The 21,613-nt window shown below is 37.7% G+C and overlaps 1 long non-coding RNA gene across 1 annotated transcript; it reads right to left on the bottom strand.

The window, feature by feature from the left end:
* Window positions 1–14,463: 14,463 nt before the first annotated feature.
* On the bottom strand, window positions 14,464–17,609 carry LOC134848489 (uncharacterized). Its single transcript, XR_010162948.1, has 4 exons — window positions 17,413–17,609; window positions 17,237–17,314; window positions 17,083–17,163; window positions 14,464–14,923 (listed from the first exon to the last, which is right to left on the bottom strand). It is a non-coding gene; the product is annotated as an uncharacterized LOC134848489 (long non-coding RNA).
* Between the last annotated feature and the right edge of the window lie 4,004 nt (window positions 17,610–21,613).

The following is a 21,613-nucleotide window of genomic DNA, read 5'->3' on the forward strand; positions in this document are numbered from 1 at the left end:
AAGGAAATAAAACCGCGAATTAAAAAAGAAAAAACAAGTCCCAGCCGAATTATAACCAGAAGCTTTTGCCGTCTCAAGGAATTGCGTTGTCCACTCCAGATACCACCGGATGATTGACTTATTTTAATAAAAAAAGATAATTAAAGCAGTTTGCCAAAAAAAAATCCCAGCCGATATCGAACTATAGGCTTTTGCCGTCTCAAGGAATTGTGTTTTCAACTCCAGATACCACCGGATGGTTGACTGATTTTATGAAAAAAGGAAATTAAGGCAGTTTGCCAAAAAAAATAAATCCCAACCGAATTCGAACCACAAGCCTTTGCCGTCTCAAGGAATTGAGTTATCCACTCTAGATACCACCCATGGTTGACTGATTTCATTAAAAAAAAATGAAGCAGTTTGCCAAAAAAAACAAATCCCAGCCAATTCGAACCATAATTTTTTGCCGTCTCTAGGATTTGTGTTATGCACTCCAGATACCACCGGATGGTTGACTGATTTTAATTTAAAAAAGGAAATTAAACCGGGAATTAAAAAGGAAAAACAAATCCCTGCCGAATTCCAACCATAAGCCTTTGTCGTCTCAAGGAAATGCGTTGTCCACTCCAGATACCACCGGATGATTGACTAATTTTATTTAAAAAAAAGGAAATCAAAGCAGTTTGCCAAAAATTCTCGCAGCCGAATTCGAAGCATAGGCTTTTGCCGTCTCAAGGAATTGCATTATTAACTCCAGATACCACCGGATGGTTGACTAATTTTATTTAAAAAAAAAGAAAATTGAAGCAGTTTGCCATAAAAACTCCAGCCGAATTCGAACCATAGGCATTTGCCGTCTCAAGGAATTGTGTTATCAACTCTAGATACCACCGGATGGTTGACTGATTTTATGAAAAAAAGGAAATTAAAGCAGTTTGCCAAAAAATAAACCCCACCCGAATTCGAACCATAAGCCTTTGCCGTCTGAAGGAAATGTGTTATCCACTACAGATACCACCGGATGGTTGACTCATTTTATTCAAAAAAAAGAAAAAAGCAGTTTGCCAAAAAAAAACAAATCCCAGCCGAATTTGAACCATAAGCCTTTGCCGTCTCAAGAATTTGTGTTATGCACTCCAGATACCACCGGATGGTTGACTGCTCTTATTAAAAAAAGGAAATTAAACCGCGAATTAAAAAAGAAAAAACAAGTCCCAGCCGAATTCGAACCATAAGCTTTTGCCGTCTCAAGGAATTGCGTTGTCCACTCCAGATACCACCGGATGATTGACTTATTTTAATAAAAAAAAGAAAATTAAAGCAGTTTGCCAAAAAAAATCCCAGCCGATAAAAAACTATAGGCTTTTGCCGTCTCAAGGAATTGTGTTTTCAACTCCAGATACCACCGGATGGTTGACTGATTTTATGAAAAAAGGAAATTAAGGCAGTTTGCCAAAAAAAATAAATCCCAACCGAATTCGAACCATAAGCCTTTGACGTCTCAAGGAATTGAGTTATCCACTCTAGATACCACCGGATGGTTGACTGATTTCAATAAAAAAAGAAAATAAAGCAGTTTGGCAAAAAAAAACAAATCCCAGCCGAATTCGAACCATAAGCTTTTGCCGTCTCTAGGATTTGTGTTATGCACTCCAGATACCACCGGATGGTTGACTGATTTTAATTTAAAAAAGGAAATTAAACCGGGAATTAAAAAGGAAAAACAAATCCCTGCCGAATTCCAACCATAAGCCTTTGTCGTCTCAAGGAAATGCGTTGTCCACTCCAGATACCACCGGATGATTGACTAATTTTATTTAAAAAAAGGAAATCAAAGCAGTTTGCCAAAAATAATCGCAGCCGAATTCGAAGCATAGGCTTTTGCCGTCTCAAGGAATTTAATTATTAACTCCAGATACCACCGGATGGTTGACTAATTTTATTTTGAAAAAAAAAGAAAATTAAAGCAGTTTGCCATAAAAAAATCCCAGCCGAATTCGAAGCATAGGCTTTTGCCGTCTCAAGGAGTTGTGTTATAAACTCTAGATACCACCGGATGGTTGGCTGATTTTATAAAAAAAAGAAATTAAAGCAGTTTGCCAAAAAAAAATCCCAGCCGAATTCGAACCATAAGCCTTTGCCGTCTCAAGGAATTGTGTTATTAACTCCAGATACCACCGGATGGTTGACTAATTTTATTTTAAAATAAGAAAATTAAAGCAGTTTGCCAAAAAAATCCCAGCCGATTTCGAACCATAGGCTTTTGCCGTCTCAAGGAACTGTGTTATCAACTCCAGATACCACCGGATAGTTGACTAATTTTATTTTAAAAAAGGAAAATAAACCGGGAATTAAAAAGGAAAAATAAATCACAGCCGAATTCGAACCATAAGCCTTTACCGTCTCAAGGAATTGAATTGTCCACTCCAGATACCACCGGGTGATTGACTAATTTTATTTAAAAAAAAGGAAATTAAAGCAGTTTGCCAAAAAAAACTCCAGCCGAATTCGAACCATAGGCAGTTGCCGTCTCAAGGAATTGTGTTATCAACTCTAGATACCACCGGATGGTTGACTGATTTTATGAAAAAAAGGAAATTAAAGCAGTTTGCCAAAAAACAAACCCCACCCGAATTCGAACCATAAGCCTTTGCCGTCTCAAGGAATTGTGTTATCCACTACAGATACCACCGGATGGTTGACTGATTTTATTCAAAAAAAAAGAAAAAGCAGTTTGCCAAAAAAAAACAAATCCCAGCCGAATTTGAACCATAAGCCTTTGCCGTCTCAAGAATTTGTGTTATGCACTCCAGATACCACCGGATGGTTGACTGCTCTTTTTAAAAAAAGGAAATTAAACCGCGAATTAAAAAAAAAAAAAACTCCCAGCCGAATTCGAACCATAAGCTTTTGCCGTCTCAAGGAATTGCGTTGTCCACTCCAGATACCACCGGATGATTGACTTATTTTAATTAAAAAAAGAAAATTAAAGCAGTTTGCCAAAAAAAATCCCAGCCGATATCGAACCATAGGCTTTTGCCGTCTCAAGGAATTGTGTTTTCAACTCCAGATACCACCGGATGGTTGACTGATTTTATGAAAAAAGGAAATTAAGGGAGTTTGCCAAAAAAAATTAAACCCAACCGAATTCGAACCATAATTCTTTGCCGTCTCAAGGAATTGAGTTATCCACTCTAGATACCACCGGATGGTTGACTGATTTCATTTAAAAAAAGAAAATAAAGCAGTTTGCCAAAAAAAAACAAATCCCAGCCGAATTCGAACCATAAGCTTTTGCCGTCTCTAGGATTTGTGTTATGCACTCCAGATACCACCGGAGGGTTGACTGATTTTAATTTAAAAAAGGAAATTAAACCGGGAATTAAAAAGGAAAAACAAATCCCTGCCGAATTCCAACCATAAGCCTTTGTCGTCTCAAGGAAATGCGTTGTCCACTCCAGATACCACCGGATGATTGACTAATTTTATTTAAAAAAAGGAAATCAAAGCAGTTTGCCAAAAATAATCGCAGCCGGATTCGAAGCATCGGCTTTTGCCGTCTCAAGGAATTGTGTTATTAACTCCAGATACCACCGGATGGTTGACTAATTTTATTTAAAAAAAAAAGAAAATTAAAGCAGTTTGCCAAAAAAAACTCCCAGCCGAATTCGAAGCATAGGCTTTTGCCGTCTCAAGGAGTTGTGTTATCAACTCTAGATACCACCGGATGGTTGGCTGATTTTATAAAAAAAAATTAAAGCAGTTTGCCAAAAAAAAATCGCAGCCAAATTCAAACCATAAGCCTTTGCCGTCTCAAGGAATTGTGTTATTAACTCCAGATACCACCGGATGGTTGACTAATTTTATTCTAAAATAAGAAAATTAAAGCAGTTTGCCAAAAAAAATCCCAGCCGAATTCGAACCATAGGCTTTTGCCGTCTCAAGGAATTGTGTTATCAACTCTAGATACCACCGGATGGTTGACTGATTTTATGAAAAAAAGGAAATTAAAGCAGTTTGCCAAAAAACAAACCCCACCCGAATTCGAACCATAAGCCTTTGCCGTCTCAAGGAATTGTGTTATCCACTACAGATACCACCGGATGGTTGACTGATTTTATTCAAAAAAAAAGAAAAAAGCAGTTTGCCAAAAAAAAACAAATCCCAGCCGAATTTGAACCATAAGCCTTTGCCGTCTCAAGAATTTGTGTTATGCACTCCAGATACCACCGGATGGTTGACTGCTCTTTTTAAAAAAAGGAAATTAAACCGCGAATTAAAAAAAAAACAACTCCCAGCCGAATTCGAACCATAAGCTTTTGCCGTCTCAAGGAATTGCGTTGTCCACTCCAGATACCACCGGATGATTGACTTATTTTAATTAAAAAAAGAAAATTAAAGCAGTTTGCCAAAAAAAATCCCAGCCGATATCGAACCATAGGCTTTTGCCGTCTCAAGGAATTGTGTTTTCAACTCCAGATACCACCGGATGGTTGACTGATTTTATGAAAAAAGGAAATTAAGGGAGTTTGCCAAAAAAAATTAAACCCAACCGAATTCGAACCATAATTCTTTGCCGTCTCAAGGAATTGAGTTATCCACTCTAGATACCACCGGATGGTTGACTGATTTCATTTAAAAAAAGAAAATAAAGCAGTTTGCCAAAAAAAAAACAAATCCCAGCCGAATTCGAACCATAAGCTTTTGCCGTCTCTAGGATTTGTGTTATGCACTCCAGATACCACCGGAGGGTTGACTGATTTTAATTTAAAAAAGGAAATTAAACCGGGAATTAAAAAGGAAAAACAAATCCCTGCCGAATTCCAACCATAAGCCTTTGTCGTCTCAAGGAAATGCGTTGTCCACTCCAGATACCACCGGATGATTGACTAATTTTATTTAAAAAAAGGAAATCAAAGCAGTTTGCCAAAAATAATCGTCTCAAGGAATTGTGTTATTAACTCCAGATACCACCGGATGGTTGACTAATTTTATTTAAAAAAAAAGAAAATTAAAGCAGTTTGCCAAAAAAAACTCCCAGCCGAATTCGAAGCATAGGCTTTTGCCGTCTCAAGGAGTTGTGTTATCAACTCTAGATACCACCGGATGGTTGGCTGATTTTATAAAAAAAAAATTAAAGCAGTTTGCCAAAAAAAAATCGCAGCCAAATTCAAACCATAAGCCTTTGCCGTCTCAAGGAATTGTGTTATTAACTCCAGATACCACCGGATGGTTGACTAATTTTATTCTAAAATAAGAAAATTAAAGCAGTTTGCCAAAAAAAATCCCAGCCGAATTCGAACCATAGGCTTTTGCCGTCTCAAGGAATTGTGTTATCAACTCTAGATACCACCGGATGGTTGACTAATTTTATTTAAAAAAAAGAAAATTGACGCAGTTTGCCAAAAAAAAACAAATCGCAACCGATTTCGAACCATAGGCTTTTGCCGGCTCAAGGAATTGTGTTATGCACTCCAGATACCACCGGATGGTTGACTGATTTTAATATAAAAAAGGAAATTAAACCGGGAATTAAAAAGGAAAAACAAACCCCAGCCGAATTCCAACCATAAGCCTTTGTCGTCTCAAGGAATTGCGTTGTCCACTCCAGATACCACCGGATGATTGACTAATTTTATTTAAAAAAAGGAAATTAAAGCAGTTTGCCAAAAAAATAAATCCCAGCCGAATTCGAAGCATAGGCTTTTGCCGTCTCAAGGAATTGTGTTATCAACTCTAGATACCACCGGATGGTTCACTAATTTTATTAAAAAAAAGAAAATTGACGCAGTTTGCCAAAAAAAAATCGCAGCCGAATTCGAACCATAGGCTTTTGCCGTCTCAAGGAATTGCGTTGTCCACTCCAGATACCACTGGATGATTGACTAATTTTTAAAAAAAAAGAAAATTGACGCAGTTTGCCAAAAAAAATCGCAGCCGATTTCGAACCATAGGCTTTTGCCGTCTCAAGGAATTGTGTTATCAACTCCAGATACCACCGGATGGTTGACTAATTTTATAAAAAAGGAAATTAAAGCAGTTTGCCAAAAAAATAAATCCCAGCCGAATTCGAACCATAAGCCTTTGCCGTCTCAAGGAATTGTGTTATCCACTCCAGATACCACCGGATGATTGACTGATTTTTTATTAAAAAAACCAAATTAAACCGGGAATTAAAAAATGAAAAATAAGTCCCAGCCGAACTCGAACCATAAGCCTTTGCCGTCTCAAGGAATTGCGTTGTCCACTCCAGATACCCTTGGATGATTGACTCATTTTTTTAAAAAAAAGAAAATTGACGCAGTTTGCCAACAAAAAATCGCAGCCGAATTCGAACCATAAGCTTTTGCCGTCTCAAGGAATTGTGTTATCAACTCCAGATACCACCGGATGGTTGACTAATTTTATAAAAAAGGAAATTAAAGCAGTTTGCCAAAAAAATAAATCCCAGCCGAATTCGAACCATAAGCCTTTGCCGTCTCAAGGAATTGTGTTATCCACTCCAGATAACACCGGATGATTGACTGATTTTTTTTTAAAAAAAAGAAAATTAAAGCAGTTTGCCAAAAAAAAATCCCTGCCGAATTCGAACCATAGGCTTTTGCCGTCTCAAGGAATTGTATTATCAACTCCAGATACCACCGGATGGTATCTGGAGTTGATAATACTCCAGATACCAGTATTATCAACTCCAGATACGAAAAAAATGGTTCGAAAAAAATCGCAGCCGAATTCGAACCATAGGCTTTTGCCGTCTCAAGGAATTGTGTTATCAACTCCAGATACCACCGGATGGTTGACTAATTTTTAAAAAAAAAAGAAAATTGACGCAGTTTGCCAAAAAAAAAATCGCAGCCGAATTCGAACCATAGGCTTTTGCCGTCTCAAGGAATTGTGTTATCAACTCCAGATACCACCGGATGGTTGACTAATTTTATAAAAAAGGAAATTAAAGCAGTTTGCCAAAAAAATAAATCCCAGCCGAATTCGAACCATAAGCCTTTGCCGTCTCAAGGAATTGTGTTATCCACTCCAGATACCACCGGATGATTGACTGATTTTTTATTAAAAAAACCAAATTAAACCGGGAATTAAAAAAGGAAAAATAAGTCCCAGCCGAACTCGAACCATAAGCCTTTGCCGTCTCAAGGAATTGCGTTGTCCACTCCAGATACCCTTGGATGATTGACTAATTTAAAAAAAAAAAAAAAATTGACGCAGTTTGCCAAAAAAAAATCGCAGCCGAATTCGAACCATAAGCTTTTGCCGTCTCAAGGAATTGTGTTATCAACTCCAGATACCACCGGATGGTTGACTAATTTTATAAAAAAGGAAATTAAAGCAGTTTGCCAAAAAAATAAATCCCAGCCGAATTCGAACCATAAGCCTTTGCCGTCTCAAGGAATTGTGTTATCCACTCCAGATACCACCGGATGGTTGACTGATTTTTTATTAAAAAAACCAAATTAAACCGGGAATTAAAAAAGGAAAAATAAGTCCCAGCCGAACTCGAACCATAAGCCTTTGCCGTCTCAAGGAATTGCGTGTCCACTCCAGATACCCTTGGATGATTGACTAATTTTTTAAAAAAAAAATTGACGCAGTTTGCCAAAAAAAAAATCGCAGCCGAATTCGAACCATAAGCTTTTGCCGTCTCAAGGAATTGTGTTATCAACTCCAGATACCACCGGATGGTTGAATAATTTTATAAAGAAGTAAATTAAAGCAGTTTGCCAAAAAAATAAATCCCAGCCGAATTCGAACCATAAGCCTTTGCCGTCTCAAGGAATTGTGTTATCCACTCCAGATACAACCGGATGATTGACTGAATTTTTATTAAAAAAACCAAATTAAACCGGGAATTCAAAAAGGAAAAGTAAGTCCCAGCCGTATTCGAACCATAAGCCTTTGCCGTCTCAAGGAATTGCGTTGTCCACTCCAGATACCACCGGATGATTGACTAATTTTTCTTTAAAAAAAGAAAATTAAAGCAGTTTGCCAAAAAAATAAATCCCAGCCGAATTCGAACCATAAGCATTTGCCGTCTCAACGAATTGTGTTATCCACTCCAGATACCACCGGATGGATGGCTGATTTCATAAAAAAAAGAAAATAAAGCAGTTTGCCGAAAAAAATCCCAGCCGAATTCGAACCATATGCCTTTGCCGTCTCAAGGAAATGTGTTATGTTATTAACTCCAGATACCACCGGATGGTTGACTAAATTTATTTTAAAAAAAGAAAATTAAAGCAGTTTGCCAAAAAAACAAATCCCAGCCGAATTCGAACCATAAGCATTTGCCGTCTCAACGAATTGTGTTATCCACTCCAGATACCACCGGATGGATGGCTGATTTTATAAAAAAAAAGAAAATAAAGCAGTTTGCCAAAATAAATCTCAGCCGAATTCGAACCATAAGCATTTGCCGTCTCAACGAATTGTGTTATCCACTCTAGATACCACCGGATGGATGGCTGATTTTATAAAAAAAAAGAAAATAAAGCAGTTTGCCAAAAAAAATCCCAGCCGTTTTCGAACCATAAGCCTTTGCCTTCTCAAGGAATTGCGTTGTTCACTCCAGATACCACCGGATGATTGACTCTTTTTTTTAAAAAAAAAGAAAATTAAAGCAGTTTGCCAAAAAAAATAAATCCCAGCCGAATTCGAACCATAAGCATTTGCCGTCTCAACGAATTGTGTTATCCACTCCAGATACCACCGGATGGATGGCTGATTTTATAAAAAAAAAGAAAATAAAACAGTTTGCCAAAAAAAATCCCAGCCGAATTCGAACCATAAGCCTTTGCCGTCTCAAGGAATTGTGTTATCCACTCCAGATACCATCGGATGATTGACTGATTTTTTTTTAAAAAAACCAAATTAAACCGGGAATTCAAAAAGGAAAAGTAAGTGCCAGCCGAATTCGAACCATAGGCTTTTGCCGTCTCAAGGAATTGTATTATCAACTCCTGATACCACCGGATGGTTGACTAATTTTTTAAAAAAAGGAAATTAAAGCAGTTTGCCAAAAAAATAAATCCCAGCCGAATTCGAACCATAAGCATTTGCCGTCTCAACGAATTGTGTTCTCCACTCCAGATACCACCGGATGGATGGCTGATTTTATAAAAAAAAAAGAAAATAAAGCAGTTTGCCAAAAAAAATCCCAGCCGAATTCGAACCATAAGCCTTTGCCGTCTCAAGGAATTGTGTTATTAACTCCAGATACCACCGGATGGTTGACTAAATTTATTTAAAAAAAAAGAAAATTAAAGCAGTTTGCCAAAAAAAATCCCAGCCGAATACGAACCACAGATTTTTTGCCGTCTCAAGGAATTGTGTTATCAACTCTAGATACCACCGGATGGTTGAATAATTTTATTTAAAAAAAGGAAATTAAAGCACTCTGCCAAAAAAATCCCAGCCGAATTCGAACCATAAGCCTTCGCCGTCACAAGGAATTGTGTTATCCACTCCAGATACCACCGGATGCTTGACTGATTTTTTATTTAAAAAACCAAAATAAACCGGGAATTAAAAAAGGAAAAATAAGTCCGTGTCGAACTCGAATCATAAGCCTTTGCCGTCTCAAGGAATTGCGTTGTTCACTCCAGATACCACTGGATGATTGACTAATTTTTTTAAAAAAAAAGAAAATTGACGCAGTTTGCCAAAAAAAATCGCAGCCGAATTCGAACCATAGGCTTTTGCCGTCTCAAAGAATTGTGTTATCAACTCCAGATACCACCGGATGGTTGACTAATTTTTTAAAAAGGAAATTAAAGCAGTTTGCCAAAAAAATAAATCCCAGCCGAATTCGAACCATAAGCCTTTGCCGTCTCAAGGAATTGTGTTATCCACTCCAGATACCACCGGATGATTGACTGATTTTTTATTAAAAAAACCAAATTAAACCGGGAATTAAAAAAAAAAAGTAAGTCCCAGCCGTATTCGAACCATAAGCCTTTGCCGTCTCAAGGAATTGCGTTGTTCACTCCAGATACCACTGGATGATTGACTAATTTTTTTTAAAAAAAGAAAATTGACGCAGTTTGCCAAAAAAAATCGCAGCCGAATTCGAACCATAGGCTTTTGCCGTCTCAAGGAATTGTGTTATCAACTCCAGATACCACCGGATGGTTGACTAATTTTTTAAAAAGAAAATTGAAGCAGTTTGCCAAAAAAAATCCCAGCCGAAATCGAACCATAGGCTTTTGCCGTCTCAAGGAATTGTGTTATCAACTCCAGATACCACCGGACGGTTGACTAATTTTATAAAAAGAGGAAATTAAAGCAGTTTGCCAAAAAAATTAATTCCAGCCGAATTCGAACCATAAGCCTTTGCCGTCTCAACGAATTGTGTTATCCACTCCAGATACCACCGGATGGTTGACTGATTTTATATTAAAAAAGCAAATTAAACCGGGAATTAAAAAAGGAAAAATAAGTCCCAGCCGAATTCGAACCATAAGCCTTTGCCGTCTCAAGGAATTGTGTTATCCACTCCAGATACCACCGGATGCTTGACTGATTTTATAAAAAAAGGAAACTAAAGCAGTTTGACAAAAAAATAAATCTCAGCCAAATTCGAACCAAAAGCCGTTGCCGTCTCAAGGAATTGTGTTATCAACTCCAGATACCACCGGATGGTTGAAAGCCTTTGCCGTCTCAACGAATTGTGTTATCCACTCCAGATACCACCGGATGGTTGACTGATTTTATATTAAAAAAGCAAATTAAACAGGGAATTAAAAAAGGAAAAATAAGTCCCAGCCGAATTCGAACCATAAGCCTTTGCCGTATCAAGGAATTTTGTTATCCACTCCAGATACCACCGGATGGTTGACTGATTTTATAAAAAAAGGAAACTAAAGCAGTTTGACAAAAAAATAAATCCCAGCCAAATTTGAACCAAAAGCCGTTGCCGTCTCAAGGAATTGTGTTATCAACTCCAGATACCACCGGATGGTTGACTGATTTTATAAAAAAAAAAGAAATTAAAGCAGTTTGCCGAAAAAAAATCCCAGCCGAATTCGAACCATAAGCCTTTGCCGTCTCAAGAAATTGTGTTATCCACTCCAGATACCACCGGATGGTTGACAGATTTTTTTTAAAAAAAAAGGATACTAAACCGGATGAATGACTAATCTTATAAAACCGACAGAAACCAAACACCCGAAAAATTTTTGAAAAGATAATTTTAAGCTGAAACCGGCTTGAAGTACTTTTATTTGAACTTTCAAGAAATTGAGCAAGTCAGAGGATTCTCTAGAAATGAAGTTGTTTTTAAAAAACGAGAGAATCTCTGGAAGTGATCGAGTGATCCTCTGGAGGTGCTCCTGTGGACAAAGTTTTTACGGGAAACAAGTCTAGTAGCCGATTGCAAAATCCTTGCTTATCGCAAGGGTAATAACAGACCAAATAATGAAAAAGTGATCATGACCGTAATTGATTAACAAGGCAATGAAAAACAATTTTGATGCAAAAAAGCAATACGGCAACCATCTTTTAAAAGAGCGCCATTCAAGGTTTTGTGTTTTTCCAATAAGATTTCCCAAAATTTTCTGATAACATTTTTTTATTCGAAGGCTTCACTCTGTTGACTTTGTTTTTTGTTAGTTCAAACGGAAATTAACATGACAAAATTTAAAAATTCTAGAACTAATACGCTAACATGTTTGCAGCCGACATCCAATGGCCATCCGAAGACTCCAAAGTTCAATCCGAAAATTCGAAAACTAACAGAAACAGTTTACAATAGTAACTTTGCAAAATTTTTATTTTTTTTTAAGCTTTTACATCGGCCTTCTCACTCACATAAAAGCAGTTTGTACTTATGAAACCGACCAAGTTTTACTGTGTACAGCCGACAATTTTAATTCGAGCACCAAGAAGTACAAAACAGCCAACAGAAAGTTCGACAAGTGCCTATGAATTCAAGTAACGCGAAAACAAACTATCGCGTTTTTTTTTTAAACATTTAAAATTCCAATACTTGTAGAAACAACCTATCACGGCAACATTTTTTTAATTCCAAAAATCTATTTTGATTGGCATTTTCATCCAAATTCATAAAAATAACACCTTTTGATAAAATGGATCAACAAATTTTTTTAATTTCACTGACAAATCGTGAAATTAAATCCCACTTTCGAAACGAGGCCACTTTCGAAGCGAAAAAACATAAAGCGAACTGCCTGCGCCGACATAAAATAGGCAGACAAACAATTCCGAAGACTTGATTTATTCAAGGCAGACACGCACTCAGTAATGTTCACCTTAAATTTTTAAAAACTTGTTGACTATAAAAAGTCTGGTTCCCGATAGCAATATACCTCCTCTGGCAAGTGTAACACAAAGGTCAAGTAGCACTGTTAATGCAAAAACCAGCCACCGAAATTTGAGATGTGTCAATGAACGCAGCGAAACCGAAAAAACACCCGCTTTCATTAACCAAAAACTCCAAGCTTAGAACTTCAACACAAAGGCGAAGCGGCGATTTGCAAAAACAAGCAAAGAAAATGCAAAAAAGAGCTCTAAGCAGGCAAAACAGTGAAATAAGGAAAAAGAAGTTTAAGGAAAAAATAAACCTTGGGAAACAATAGAAAAACAATGAGCAAAAAAAAAACAAAACGTTTTCAATATTTCGGATTTGAATCTCCAACCCGATGATTAGAAGTGTCTCTCGCGTCCTCGGATCTGCGCCACGGTCACTTGGATGTGAACTAGTGGCCCAGCTAATGCTGGATGTACCTGTTTTAATACTTTTAGTCATAATCTGTAGTGATACAGAAATTCCTAGTTTTCAAAATTTCAAAAAAATGGACTTCACGCACACGCCTAGTAATTTCTCTGCTCAAGTAGGAGACTAGCTGTTTATTTAAAGAAGAAAACTTTAATTGATTTTTATTTCAGATTTGTCTGGATAGTTTTCGAAAAAATCCAAAAAATGATCAAAAAATTAAAAATTTGACCTTTTCTGTAGCAATAAACATTCCTCCTCTAAAACATGGTAGGAGCTGCTTGTGCAGGGAAAATTTCCACGCCTTGATTTTTTAAACTGAACCCTTAATATCAGAAATTGCTAGTTTAAAAAAAACGGCACAAATTGCTGAAAAAATTCCCGAAGTCTACATCGGCTTTCATAATTTTTTTTTTTAAATCAGGACCTAACACTAGCTAAAAAAAAGAAACAGCATTACTATTATATTGCTTAAGTTTAAATTGGAATAATTATGATTACATTCGAATATACCAAAAGGGCCAACAGGAGCGCTTTTATTTGCGACTTAGGTTTTAAAAAAATGCACCGTAATAATACACTACGCTTCGTTGTGTAAAGAAAAAATAAAGAGAAACTATTTTCGAGACATTTTATGATGGACTGTTTTTATGCTAACCCGATTTGAGAGAAGAGGATTAATAGATAAACTTTTTTCATTCCGCGGGGATTTCCGAAAAAGAAAAACCATTTTGAATTCATTCATATTTCTTCTGACCTTTCATCTTTTGCTGTTCAATAGCTCAAATTTCTTTCTTTAAAGAATTAACTTTAAATGAAATCAAAATCAAACCACAAAATCAAATTTGCGCTCTTAGAAACTAATTTTTTCCAGGTTTTTCCTACTTGTTATATAGGTGTCTTCGCTACAATCAGTGAAATGTTATAAGACAAAAACTTGCCGCCTAACGATTCAAAGATCCAACCTATAGCTTAAAGGTATAATTTCATGGCTATTCAAACACAGAACAACACTGAAGCTGTTAAAAAAAATTGTATAACAAATGCAGATGACACTCACGTTTAGTCGTGCAAAGTTGGTACAAAAATAGTCTTCAAACGTTGGTCATCAACATTCGAACATTCATCGAAAGTTCGATATTTCCTTGGATTTTCCGTATTCTTGAAAAAAATTAAAATTACTAATTGAAATCATTTGAATTTTGAAGCAGAATATTTCGCATGTTTACTCAATCTCCAGTAAGTGAAGCCCTTCTCTTGGGTAAAACGTTTGCAGCACTGCTAAAACACGCTGAGACGGGGTGTTCGACATGTTATTCAGAAAATTTTCCTCACCGAAGTAGTGAGACTTGGAAATAGGACCGAATGTTCGTGAGAGCCTTCGAAGGTTTCTCGTCGAACGAAAGTTCGAAGATTCGGTTGCACAACTAGTCACGAACATTTTACAGATACTAAATTGAGATTTTTAGCAGAGATCTCTTCTATGCTAATTTGCGGGCAAAAAGTGTACTAACATCCTTGGTTGTGTGGACATTTTCTTGTTCTCTGTACTTTCAAGCAACTCACGCTTAGATTGTTCATTTAGCCCAAACACAAGGTGGAACAACAAGCAGTTTGTGAAAGTTTTTTTATCCAAATTACAGAAAGTAACAAAAAGGCATATTCAACAATCAGCAACTAGACAAATTACCAGTCGCTAGAAAAATCACTTTTCGCTCTCGAGTTCATGTTAAAGTCTCATTCACCGACTTGTCACATCATCTGGTCATAATCTTGACTACTACTTCCAGCGACGTCACTGCTCATTTGCATTCGTACACTTCCAGGAGTTTCAAACGGATCTTCGTCGTCTTCAACTATTTCTCCTTCGTCTAAATCATCTTTCAGCTTAATTTTAGCTCTAGCAGCGAAACTATTTGTCATATTTGCATGATTTGCATTGGTATGCATAGCCCGTTTGTCCTCTTTAGACAGAATTTGTGACTGTTTCGAACTATCAATTTCTCCACTTTCTGCGTCTCCGAAATATCTTTTCTTCTGTTTTGTTGTTTGCTTGTTGATCTGCGCCTGCTCTTTTGAGTAATGAAGAGGCACTTATACGTTGAAAACTTCTGGGACCATATGGGGTTTGAGCCAGCCTACTAGAGGAGTCACTCCCAAATGATAGTGTGTCTGCTTGTGAAAAAACCATAACCCATCCAGCTGAAAAAAATTACTATTGATACAATAGTAACTTGCAGCGGGATAATTAGAACTGAAATTACAAAGACAAAAAAATGATGCAAAAAAAAACAGACAACATACAGTTTGAAAAATGTCAATGAACTCAATATAGTTTGAAAAATGTCAATGAACTAAAACAACCGACAAAAATAGACTTTTCTTTGCGCTTTAGAAATTTTCAGGTTGAAGCACTCTAAATTGCAATAATATTTTATGATCAACATAATTTTTAAAACTAGCTCGATACGAGAACATAGCCTACAGACGGTTGGAAAAGCAAAAAATCTAAGGAAACCGAAAAAACTGGATTGAAAAGTTTTGAATTTTTTTCAAGTTTCGAAGAAAACTATCACATTTAAGAATGTTGAATTTCCAGATTTGTGTAAGATTCAGGGTGACCACTTCGGGCGTGAAAAAATACAGACTAGCCTGAATACGAAGCGAAAACTAGTATTCCACAAAAAATTTATTTCGAATGATAGTTTAAATTACAACAAAAAAGAACAAAATGATTATTTCAAGATCACGTTTACAATCTTCGCTGAAATGTCATCTGATCGGGAATTAATTCCCCTTTGTTCGTTTTGGAGTATCCCAAGGCAACCGTATAAACTCAATGAAGGAGTTTGAACCTCTTTGGTGAACGAATAAATGGGGGTTGTGTGCACATTAAATTGGTCAAGGTGGACAACAAATGTCTTGTCTTTGAAATGTGACAGTAACTCTCGGTCGTTTGAAGAATTAATAATTTTTCTGAGCAATGGAAACTGATGGCATACGCTGTCCAAAACGGTAAACAAAGAGAGAAATTTGGTGGGACAGTAGTCACTGATGCGATTCAGCCCTAGCAGGCTCTCCGATTGTTGAATTAGCGACTGAACCTTTGGCTTGTTGTCCAGAAAATTGGAAATTTTCTCCGCGAATAACACAATTGATTTAACTTTATCGAATTTTAGTTCATTTTTCTGGAGAAGATTCATCTGATGACATCCACATCCTTCAAGTGACAACATATTTGGGGTCTACCAACCTCAGCGACTGCAATGACTGGGTGTTCGATGGCGAAGATAAAAACTCGTCAATATCAAACTGAACGTTTAGCTAAATGGTTGACAAGTACCGCGGTCTACGTTCGTTTGAGTGGTCGAAATGAACGACCTAAAATTCCAATCTCACTTTGTTGTGATAACTGCTTTCATCCACGTGTATTCAGTATAAATTCCCTTTCAACATATCAATGACCTCGGAACGGGCGAATGGTGCCAGTGCGTGAACAAGCAAATATCGCGCCTTGGTTCGCCCACAACAAATTTTGACAAAACGCGAATCTGGAAACATCACCGAATACAAAGAACGCTTTCCGGACACACAGTCACTGCTTCGAAACGAGCCACCATCCAAAGCAATTCGAACAACGTGGTAAAATGTGGCTCTCAAACGCCCTGAGTCGTCGTCAACAGCGGAGACCAGCGAGTTTCGAATAGAAGGGTGTCTAGGAAGCGCCGCTGCAGCATCGATATGGATTTTCTGCTTCTCATGTTTCCCCAACTGAATCGCACCATTGCGCACACTGATCAACTTCCCGTCTAACCAGCACTTTGCCTGTTCCGGCCGACCGGGCACAGCCGCAGCCCATCGGTATTTTTCTCGCATCTGCTGAGAGAAGACACATGGCATATCTGAAACATATTTAACATTGGTAGGAACCCTGATTAAAGCAGAATGTCAATGAAAACTTTGCCCAGCAATAAAATACAGACCAATGTAAAAAACAGACTTTACAGACCGGTCTGTAATTACAGACCAAGTGGTCACCCTGGTAAGATTGACATTTTTTAAGCACTGGTGTTTAGAGAAAAAGTGGATCGAATGATAACTTTTTCCGCTCAAAATCTAAATCCATTTTGAAATTAGAAGTCATTCACGTTTTTCTCTACATTTACACTGTCGCTTTTCTATTCTGGAGTTTATTTTCCTTTAAACACAAGAAATGAACGAAACTTTTTTAAAAAATCCAAGAAAAATCTGTTGAGCGTGAACAAATTTAAAGGCTTTTTCCTGCAAAAAATCATCACATATATAATATAATTTACAATCACTTCGTTTTGTACACTTAAAACTTTCAGTTAGATACTTACTCTTTCTGGTGGAAAATAGGAGACAACATTCAAAATTCCCTCCGATGTGCAAGGAAAATAAGGTAGAATCTCAAATGGCGACTAAAGAAAAACCTTGCTTTAGAGTAACTCTTTTTCTACATTTTATTTTAAAATGTTTTTATATGAGACTCACGCGGTTGAATTTGGATTTCTTGGTGTTTTCTGGGTTCTCTTGGAACTTTGTTTGCAGCCAGAAAAATTTGAACTCCGTCTGAAACCACATCTCTTAGAACCATCCCCGAATAAGAACGTTCGTTTTTATTGTCATTACCTGCAGAGTTGTAACTTCTCTTAAGAGTAGCGACTCACCTCGCAATCTAGAAATGGATGTCCATTCCAACAGAGTAAAATCAACGCAGTAATACTTGGTCTCTGGTGGACTGTATACACAATCCAAAATTGTGTAAGATAAAAATAAATATTCAGATCATCGAAATTCAGAAAGCTTATGCTACGAAGTCTAAAACAAATTTATTGGGTAAACAGCAACTCAATCAGTGAATCAATTCATCAGTGTATTCTCCTAGTTTTATTAAGTGAGGTGGTATGTGATTGGATTTGGTGGTTGTACCATATTTTGTGTTATGGCGGTTACCATAGGGCAGCGCTGATTCGAACTCATATTGCGCTCGCAGTCCGAACTTTGTCCATGCAGTGCAATATCCCTGAAAATGATATCATGATAAAATCTGTACAACTTTTGTCAAACTCTTGTCTCAAATTGACTCGAACCTGAGATACTGCAACTGAGATACAGTAGATTCAGATAGCATGAGCTAAAACAGTTAGGACTACACGAATGGTCATTTTAATTTGAACACTGACTATTGTCGCCTTTTTCAGTCACTAGGAAGTACCCTGGGAGTTTTATGCTGTTTCCGAGGAATTGAAGAGTAGCTGCACAAACCAGAGGTTTTGAACGCGGTTCTCTTAGAGACCTCGTCTTCCATTTCGCTTCCATCTGAGAAGTCATCCCCTTCTTGCTCGATGTCACTCAAGTTGTCTTCGGCAATTTTTCTGGCTAGTAGTTGAGCATCACATCTTTTTCTATTCAAACATAACTAACTCATAACTTTGTTTAAGTTACAAACAATCCAAATACTTTTCATATTTTGAAAACTTAAGTTTGAGCTCGGCTACTTGCTCGATTCAAGTAGGATTCAAATGGTGTGAGGTCGGCAAGCAGAGCACCTCCATTTCATACTCGTCATTAAACAGACTAACACGAAAAAAAAAATGAATTTAATGACCCGAAAAAAAACTTTCTGAAATATTCCAATATTTATTCAAATTTATATTTTATACTTCTTTCAAATCGCGCTTTTATTCAAATTGAGATACGAAACAAGGTGTTTAAAGTTGTCGGGGTAAAACTGTAGTAGTTTTTTTTAGCAAAAATCGCTTTATTAACAGAAATGAGAAATTTGTCTACTTATTCGCTTGAGTTTCTTTACTAACTGCGGTAAACGAATAAATCAAAGATCAATTGATTCAACATTTTCTGAGAAAACTTAATTTTTTCCGTGAAACTTTTTTGACTAGATACAGTTATGATTGTAACATTCGCCCAAATACTACACAGCGACGTAGCGTAGAAAAAGTACCTATTAACGACTGGCAGGCGTCAGTTGCCTTAACCCTACTCGTTTTTCACCGTCTTGACCTTGCCAGTTGATTTTCTGGTCTGTTTAGGGCTAAGTAAAAAGTTACTATTTTTAGGCCATCAGTCAAACGACTTTTGATCAGCTTTCGTTTACATGCGAACACAACCACATAGCTGAGCCTCGGATCCTCAGACTACGTGATTGCTATTAAAAACACGGCAAGAACACCCTATTTTATTATGTTTTTGTGTGACAGTTCTATATTAAATCCATTGGAGATGGATTGACCCTTTCCTCTTTCTAGCTTCTCATATTCCAAAATATCAAATTATCCCGGTGTTAATTCAAAGTTCTATAGCATACGAATGGCTAAAAGTTAGTTTTGTATAGTGCTTCAACATACAACAGTCTTTGGGGGGCCAAGCCTCCGCTCCCGTGTTCTTCTTGAGATAACGCTGTTATCTCTCCCAATTTGTGGCACGGGAGGGTTCCGTGGAATATTCCTTCCCACTGAAGCTTCCTTCTCCACTAGTTTCCACGGCTAAGGATCTTATCTCGTGCGACCGTTTTCCACTATATTTGTCGTTGTTCTGTTTTTTTTTCGTTCTTTTTCGTCAAAATGGCCGTTTTTCGTATTTCTCAGAAATACTTGCCCGTCAATCGAAAATTAAAAAACTTAAATTTCCGGAATATCTAGACCCTCCTTCGCAGCACTTTTTTGTCACTAAGACCTTTAGTCGTCTTTTTCTGTGTCGCCGAAAGGTTGCGCTGTGCCCATCTGGCAGAATAGCACATACTCCCCGGACAAGTCCCCCATCAATGTCCCCATTGATCGCATAACACCGGGTTATCGTCAAGTGGTACTCCAGTTCTCTCTAATTGATTTTACAAATCGAATCAGAAAATGAAATTTATTTACTCCACCTCAACTCACCACGTGTCACAAATGGCATCATACTACACTTCACTGCCTTCTAACATTTTCACAAAATTTGCACCATGACAAGTGTCCTAGATAAAATTTCGTTTCTTACTACTTACGTCATCTTGCCATAAAACTTCTTTTCGCTCTTTGTGATTAAAAAATTGGGACGTGGCACGGCCACGCACCCGTTAAAATTAACTTAACGTTACTCACCAAGTATAATCAGTCATTTATGCGGTCCTTTCAATATTAAAACTAAGAAACTCTGTGGCTAGGAAAGTTATTGAGTTACTCACCCTTTCCGAGCGAGCTTACCCAAACTTACCACGTCGCCACACAGTGAAATTGTGTCTTACACAGGTTAAAAACTTCAGACGTGTTTAATTAGGTAAATATACTCACCTATATCCTCCATATATATATATATATATATAATATATATATATATATATATATATATATATATATATATAAATAGTCAGAACTGAAATCAACAATTTCAACAATTTTAACAATTGTAACATTTTTCAAAGTTTGTTCTGACCAAACTAGATGAAAACAAAAAGTTTAACAAGTTCAATAATCAAACTTGGTTAATTAGTTCAAGTTTTCACTCACTAAGACAATCAAGTTTTTTTCTCCTTCTCTTCCTTTCTCGTTTACGTCTTCACTTATCCTCTTCGTTCCATCATCTTCATTCTATTGCTTCTCCATCCTGATCTTCAGCGTCACTATCTTCCAGAACTTTTTCTAACATGTCCATAGAGTTGCGGGCCGTGCCCCAACTCTCCTGTTCCAACAGCCTCGGTTTACAACAAGGTAGCAAGTCCATATTCACCTTTTGTTCCCGGTTCCTTCAAAAGCTGCTGTGGAGACACAGGCTCACATTCCGTTCTAGGTCAGCTCGTAAGACCTCTTTCTTTTCATCTTCAGTTACACAAGGCGCTCCAGCCACTCGCTTCACCGCCGTGGTGACCGCGTTTCTGTGCGTCAGAAATGCTCTCTTATAGGCTCCCGGTCCTATATCTAGCTGGAAAGATTGATATGCTTCCGTGTTCCTTGACATGTGACGCTTCGCGCGTTCATACATCCGTGACGTCATCACTGCACGGAACCAAGGCATCAATCTTTGCCTTGACCATATTCTTTCATTGGCTCTGGGTATTCTCAGAACCTTGCAGGTGGTTCTGAAAATATCCAGTTTGCGGCTCATTCTTACGTTACTCAGCTGTTCAGGAGTCGGCACGGCCGTCTCCTGTCCACTTGTGTGCGCGTTAGCCTCCGACCACCTCACTGCCAGCATGGCACTAAACACCACGATTGACACCTGTTGATTTTGATCGGGTAACCCCGTAGAGTACAACTCCTCAACGTCCCATACTAACATCATATTCCCCCGTTTGGGGTATCATAACGTCTGCGCCAAGCAGTGACAAGGATACTCCCCATGGGTCCTCAATATGTTCCCTCGGTTCCGATACCCTGAGGCTCCCAGCAACGGTTCCACTTCCATCATAATTCTGTGCAAATCGTCTTTCTCTTCCATGGTGGGGATTTCAGTGGGTAACGCTCCACTCGCTTTCTGCTTCTGGAACTTGCTCACATTATCTTCGTTCAACCCCATGAACTATTCACCCACTACGTCTTGCAACTCGCCTTCAGATCTTTTCGGGACTGCCCGAAAGTTCTTCGCTAACAAATCATATGACCTTTCCGACATTCTGGCCAACCTCACGCAATTTGGCACAGAGAACAAATGATCAATCAACACCTGCTGCGTCCTCGCATCCATCACCACCATGTGCGTAGGATACCTACTATTACAATATGGTGCGGAACTTGAACCCACCAGATATTTTGAACCAGTAGATCTATGATAGGCCTCACTATCCTTCAGATTAATTTCATTATCCAGAGCTTCTCGCCAGCCTCCAATCTTCTGCTCTGTCTGCAATGCTCCAGGGAACACATCCACACTCAG

Source organism: Symsagittifera roscoffensis, chromosome 6, assembly GCF_963678635.1.
Source record: "Symsagittifera roscoffensis chromosome 6, txSymRosc1.1, whole genome shotgun sequence".
NCBI lineage: Eukaryota > Metazoa > Xenacoelomorpha > Acoela > Convolutidae > Symsagittifera > Symsagittifera roscoffensis.